This window comes from Panthera uncia, assembly GCF_023721935.1.
Source record: "Panthera uncia isolate 11264 chromosome E2 unlocalized genomic scaffold, Puncia_PCG_1.0 HiC_scaffold_19, whole genome shotgun sequence".
NCBI classification, from domain to species: Eukaryota; Metazoa; Chordata; class Mammalia; order Carnivora; family Felidae; genus Panthera; species Panthera uncia.
In genome coordinates this window covers 9740026-9745787 of record NW_026057588.1, presented here as the reverse complement: position 1 = coordinate 9745787, position 5762 = coordinate 9740026, and the positions used below count along the sequence as shown (strand labels likewise).

Here is a 5762-nt window from a genome sequence, read left to right as displayed (position 1 = left end):
TACAGCTGTCCCCTTCCTCGGGTCCCGTGGGCTGACCGACCCCTAGGTGCTGGCTTTGCAGCCCCGGCTTAAGAGGATGAAGGGTCCCCGTTTCTCTCTCTGAGTGAATTAAACACGGGAAGGACCCTGAGGGGGCACCTGAGGGGGCAGGGCCAGTCCAGCCAGTGCAGGAGCCGCCCAGGGTCTTGTGTTGAGAGGACGGAATGTCCCCAGGAGGGAGCTGCAGCCCAGCCCTGATCCCCCAGGCTCTTGGCTCCGTGCTGTCCAGTCAGCACCTGCTGTCCCCGCGTAGCTGCTTCGGTGCCCGGCGGTGTCTGGGTGGGGAAGTGGACCCTGGTTCTGGGCTGGCTGCTGTTTCTCGTCCCCTCGTCCTGGGGCTGCGTGTGTGCCTGGGCCAGAGTTCCCGTCCCCAGGCGGTGACGGGCCCATCGTGCCAGGAGGGCCCTCCCTCCACGTCTCAAGGAAGGCTCGGGGCCTGAGGGTGTCCCCACGGCCGGACTGCACTGTCCTACCCCCACCTCGGGACACCAGAATGCTTCAGTTGTGCCAGGAGTCTCCCTCAGGGCTGCAGGGACCTCCAAGGGACGGTGACTGAGATCACCTGGCAGCAGTCAGGATGCCCTGGGGCTGGGGAGGAAGCCCGTCCTCCCAGGGGGCGATGGCCCTGGTCTGAGTGGCCTCTGCAGCCACCTGGGGGCGGGGCAGGAGGGCGGAGCATCTCTGGGCTCCTCTCCTGGAGCCCCTGTCCCCTGGGGCCCCTCAGGAAAGTGAATGGAGCCTTCTGGTCTGGCCTCAATGTGCTCTGGACGAAGGGGGAGGGGAGTGTCTGAGGTTGGGCCACCACCCTGGGACTGCCCTGTCACCGATCTGCAGCCTGTTTCCCCCCCACACACCCACCACTCCCCGCCCCGGGTCGCCTCACCCAGTACAAGCCTTGTCCACACCCAGGCTTCTCAAGCCCAGAGCAGGGACGCATTTGTAATTTGGAGATAAGAGGCCCCCACGTTCAAGGCTGATAACCCACTTGGCCCCCTGGTCCTTGGTCTGTGCTCTAGCAGGGATTCTAGCCAGCGACCCTCTGGGTGCTGGCCATATGTGTTTTAAGTATTTTTGTGTCATTTCTGCCTGCAGCCGTCTTCTCTGGACGAAGGAGAGAGAGCAGAAAGACCTGGTCCCCTCCCCAACAGGGACCGGCCGAGGAAGCGGGTTGGAAATGGGCTTCCCCAGCTCCAGGCTGTACACACTGATGTCACTGAGAGCTCTGAAATCGAGTGGGTGCAGAGTGGGGAGACACGAAACCTTTTCATTTTGTGTCCGCACCTGTATGGACCACCTACAGTCTTCCTTTCCCATCCCTCAATGGCTTCTTGGGCCCAGCCCAATCACATTTGGTGGGAGAACAGTCCCCCCAATCCTGTTTATTTTTTAAAATGAAAAAATTTTTTTTGACATTCATTTAATTTTCGAGAGAGGGAGAGTGTGTGTGTGTGTGTGTGTGTGTGTGTGTGTGTGTGTAAGCGGGGGAGGGGCAGAGAGAGAGGGAGACACAGAATCCGAAGCAGGCTCCAGGCTCCGAGCCATCGGCACAGAGCCCCAGGCGGGGCTCGAACTCCCGAACCGCGAGATCGTGACCTGAGCCGAAGCCGGCCGCTCGACTGACTGAGCCTCCCAGGCACCCCCATCCAATTCTGTTTCAAACTCCATCCTCCTTCTCTCTCTTTCTCCAGCTGTGGTCCCAGGACTTGCAGTGGGGGCGGGGCACCTCCTCTTCTCCTCCCCGGCCCCCTCTTTTGGGGTCTGGGCCCCCACTGTATTCACTGTGGGTGAAGGCCACGCAGGGAGTCACGTGTCTCGGATCCGTCCTATCAATGCCAAGGTTCCTCGGTGGGCTTTATGGCTTCTTCAGCCACCACCGACTCCAATTCCGCGTTCTGTTGCTGCAGCATTCATGAACCACAGGTATGGAATCTTTGGACATGATTAGGGATGAAGGGAAAATCATAAAACAAGGAGGATGACAGATTCTCTATCCCCCTAAGTGATACTGCTCCGAAGAAATTAACAGCATATTCCCCGGAACCAGGACGGGGAACCACGAAGAGTCTGTACGGGTCACCTATTGCTGGGTTGGAAATTGTCCCCAAGCCTAGCACCGTAAAACAACAATGTGGGTTCCTATCTCACATTTTCTGAGGGTCAGGAATCTGGGAGCTGCCTCTGGGTGCTTCTGGCTCGAGGTCTGTCCTGAATGTGCAATCAGGATGTCGGCTTGGGGCCGCTGTCATCCGAAGGCTCGTACGGGGCCGGAGGGAGTGCTTCCCAGGTGGCTCACTCCCGTGGCTGTTGGCTGGACAGCCAGTGCCTCTCCTCACGTAGGCCTCCCCGTGGGACTGACGCGGCAGTCGGCTTCCCCCAGAACGAGCGTTGGCAGAGGGAGAGCACGGAGGCCTCGATGCCTTCTCATACAATGCCTCAGAAGCCACACGCAGCCACTCCTGCCATTTTCCGTTTGTTGAAAGTGAGCCTCTGTGTCCAGACCTCACTCACCGGGAGTAGACGTAAGCTCCACCTCTGGAAGGGAAGAGCATCCGAGAGTGTGTGGGCAAAGTATGAAAGCAGCACAGAGATCCTGACCATTCCTGGTTCATCTTCTGCCTAACTCATGAAAATGAAAACCACACATGCAGCGGGGGACACGTGGCTCCCTCAGAAGTTCCTGCAAAAGCAACGGGCTAGCTGATTTTCTCCAATTCTCCATCCCAGCGCGGGCTCCTGCATTAGGATTTGGCTTGGGGGTAAGAGGTAAAAGGTCTGTAATGGCCTCACGGGCAAATTCCTTCTTTTCTGGAAAGCACCTTCTGCCTGTGCAGGAATCTGCAGTTTCTGCCCTGTCTAGATCTAGGGAACAGTGAGACAGGCAGTGAAATTACAGCAGAGAATCATTACAGGGCAAAAAAGGGAGCCCAGTGCACCATTAAGGAGATTTTCTGGGACAAGCCACAGAATCTTCAGCATATAGTGGCTCACACACAGGCAAGAAAGTCAAGCAGTGGAAGTTGCTGGGGTTTGAATTAGCAGCCCAACAATGTCAGTTTCAGAGTCTGTGATTCTCCTGGCCTCTCCTCACAAGAGGAGAGTCACAAGATAGCTGCCGCAGCTCCAGACATCACATCACACACCATGTTCAAAGACAGGACGCAGGGGACCGCAGAAAGCAGGAAATTTCTCTTTGTTAAGGGTGGGAACACCTTCTCCCAGAATTCCTCAGCAGACCTCCTTTTATATACCTTTAGCCAGTACTGAGTCGCTTGACTACCCCCTGACCAGGGTGAGGCTGATTAAGGTCAAAAAAGCTCTTTCTTTCTTTCTTTCTTTCTTTCTTTCTTTCTTTCTTTCTCTCCTTTCCTTTTTTCTTTTTCTTTCTTTCTTTCTTTCTTTCTTTCTTTCTCTCCTTCTTTCCTTCTTTCTTTCTTCCTTTCCTTCTTTCTTTCCTTCTTCCCTTCTTTCTTTCTTTCCTTCTTTCTTTCAATGTTTATTTTTTAGAGAGAGAGAGAGAATGCGCACAAGTGGGGAGGAACAGAGAGAGAGGAAGGCCGAGGATCCAAAGTGGGCTCTGTGCTGACAGTGCAGAGGCCAAAGTAGGGCTCAAACTCACAAACAGGGAGATCGTGACCTGAGCTAAAGTCAGACGCTTAACCGACTGAGCCACCCAGGCACCCCCAAAGTTCTGTCTTCTACTTGAACAAAATCTAGAGGCGCCTAGAGTCCCTGTTCGGCCCACTTCTCTCCCTCACATCAGCTGCCTGGTCTCTCTATGGATATCTGAGTTTGGGAGCCCTGCTCGAGTGTGAGCACGGGTCAGCTAGGGATGTTTTGGTTACAAATCAGAGAAAACCAAACTGATAGCAGGCACAAAGATATAAAGATATTTCTTAGTTTCTCAATTACAGCTTTGGAGGAAAGAGGCTTCTGGGTTTAATTAGCAGGTCAAGTATGCTATTGAGAACCCAGAATTGTTCTATTCTTCCAATTGTTGCTCTTTGCCTTCCAGTTTATTGCCTCATGGTCACAACATGGCTGCTGAGCTCCGGACATCACCTTCTCCCACAACAGGTAAAAAAATGGATAGGTGGGGTGGTGACAGCCCTCTCCTATCCTGCATCTCCTCTTTTATCCAGTCACAAACCTATTTCCCAAAAGCGGCCAGCGCACTCATTGGCCAGAACTGGGTCACTGCCTACCTGCCCCTACAAAGGAGTCTAGGAAAAAGGAGAGCTGGCTTTTTTCACCACTTTAGTATGAGGTGGTAAATGGGAGAGGAGTTATTAGTGGCTGTTAGATCAGCCAATCAACACTATCGGTGACTGACGTGACCTCATGCCCACTGCAAAAATAATTTTTAAACATTGAGAGAGAAAGAGAGAGAGAGATGGAGATATTCTTTGTCTCCCGCAGTGGCAGTGCGAGAGATACTATTTTGCATCATAAAATCCATCTACAGAATCAGCTTCCGGGGGGGGGGAAGAATCGGCTTCAAGAAGGTGAGAATAAATCGTCGTGGGTCTTCTCCATCACATCAGGAAAGGATCACTTCCCTTCCACGAGCACGTTGAAATAAGAGCCCAAGGCTCTTCTAGATTTGTTGTTTCTGGACCCCAAAATAGCCACCCTTCCTCTGATCGTTCCTTCCGTCAGAAGCGAAGTTTCTGCGGAACAGTGTTTCTCCCACTCATCCTGATGTGTCCAATGTCAAGGGCGTTCCTGTAGGAGGGACGGAGCTGAGGACTTGGCTGGGGTGCCCGGTGGCTGGGCTGGTGAAGCGTCCGACTTCGGCTCGGGTCGTGATCTCGCGGTCCGTGGGTTTGAGGCCCGTGTCGGACTCTGTGCTGACGGCTCGGAGCCTGGAGCCTGCTTCCGATTCTGTGTCTCCCTCTCTCTGTGCCCCTACCCGCCCCCCTTCTAAAAATAAATAAACATTTAAAAAAAAAATTTTTTTAAAGGCTGCTGTCATCTCAAGGCAGAAGACTGCTTCCAAACTCACTCACCTGGCCGTGGGCAGGCCTCAGGGGCTCGCAGGCTGTTGGGGACAGACATGAGTCCCCGCCCGAGGGCCTGTCCATCCGGCAGCTTCCAATATGACAGCCAGGCCCCGCAAGACAGGGAGTGTGGCCAGGACAGAAGTCAGTCTTTTTGTAACCTAATCCCTGAAGGGGCATCGCGTCCCTTTCGCCATTTATTTGTTAGAAGCCTGTCACCAGGACCAGCCTACACTCACAGGGGCATAGACCCCAGGATCGTGCGAATACCAGGAGGCCATGCTAGAGGTCGCCTCTCCTAAGGAGACAGGCTAAGGTGATAATCAATGTGACCAGGGCTCCATCTGGTGGGAAGGGATGGCGAACGGCAGGGGACGTGACAAGACGGGAAGTTTTATTTCTAACAAATTTTTTTTTGAGAGAGAGAGAGAGAGAGAGAGAGAGAGCATGCACACAGGAACAGTGGCAGGGAGGGAGGGAGAGAGAATCCCAAGCAGGCGCCACGCTCAGCGTGGAACCCGACTGGGGGCTCGATCTCACCGCCGTGAGATCGTGACCCGAGCCGAAATCGGGAGTTGGGCGCTTGACCGACTGAGCCACCCAGGCGCCCCATAACAATTTTAACTTCGTAGTTGCGTTGCCAGAAAAAACACAGGATGACTAGCTAAATTTGAATTTTGAAAAACAAAAATTTCTTTTGGTATAAAGTATAAGTATATCCCATGC

The 5762-nt window shown here is 53.8% G+C and overlaps 1 long non-coding RNA gene across 5 annotated transcripts; it reads left to right on the top strand.

The window, feature by feature from the left end:
* The first annotated feature begins 1692 nt into the window (after positions 1-1692).
* Positions 1693-5373, top strand: LOC125915335 (uncharacterized). 5 transcript variants are annotated; one of them, XR_007455638.1, is made up of 4 exons: positions 1693-1959; positions 2537-2795; positions 4052-4113; positions 5211-5373. It is a non-coding gene; the product is annotated as an uncharacterized LOC125915335 (long non-coding RNA). The 5 variants fall into 5 exon arrangements; XR_007455640.1 differs by having other exon boundaries at positions 2537-2802; positions 5245-5373; XR_007455637.1 differs by having other exon boundaries at positions 2537-2809; positions 5245-5373.
* The last annotated feature ends 389 nt before the right edge of the window (positions 5374-5762 follow it).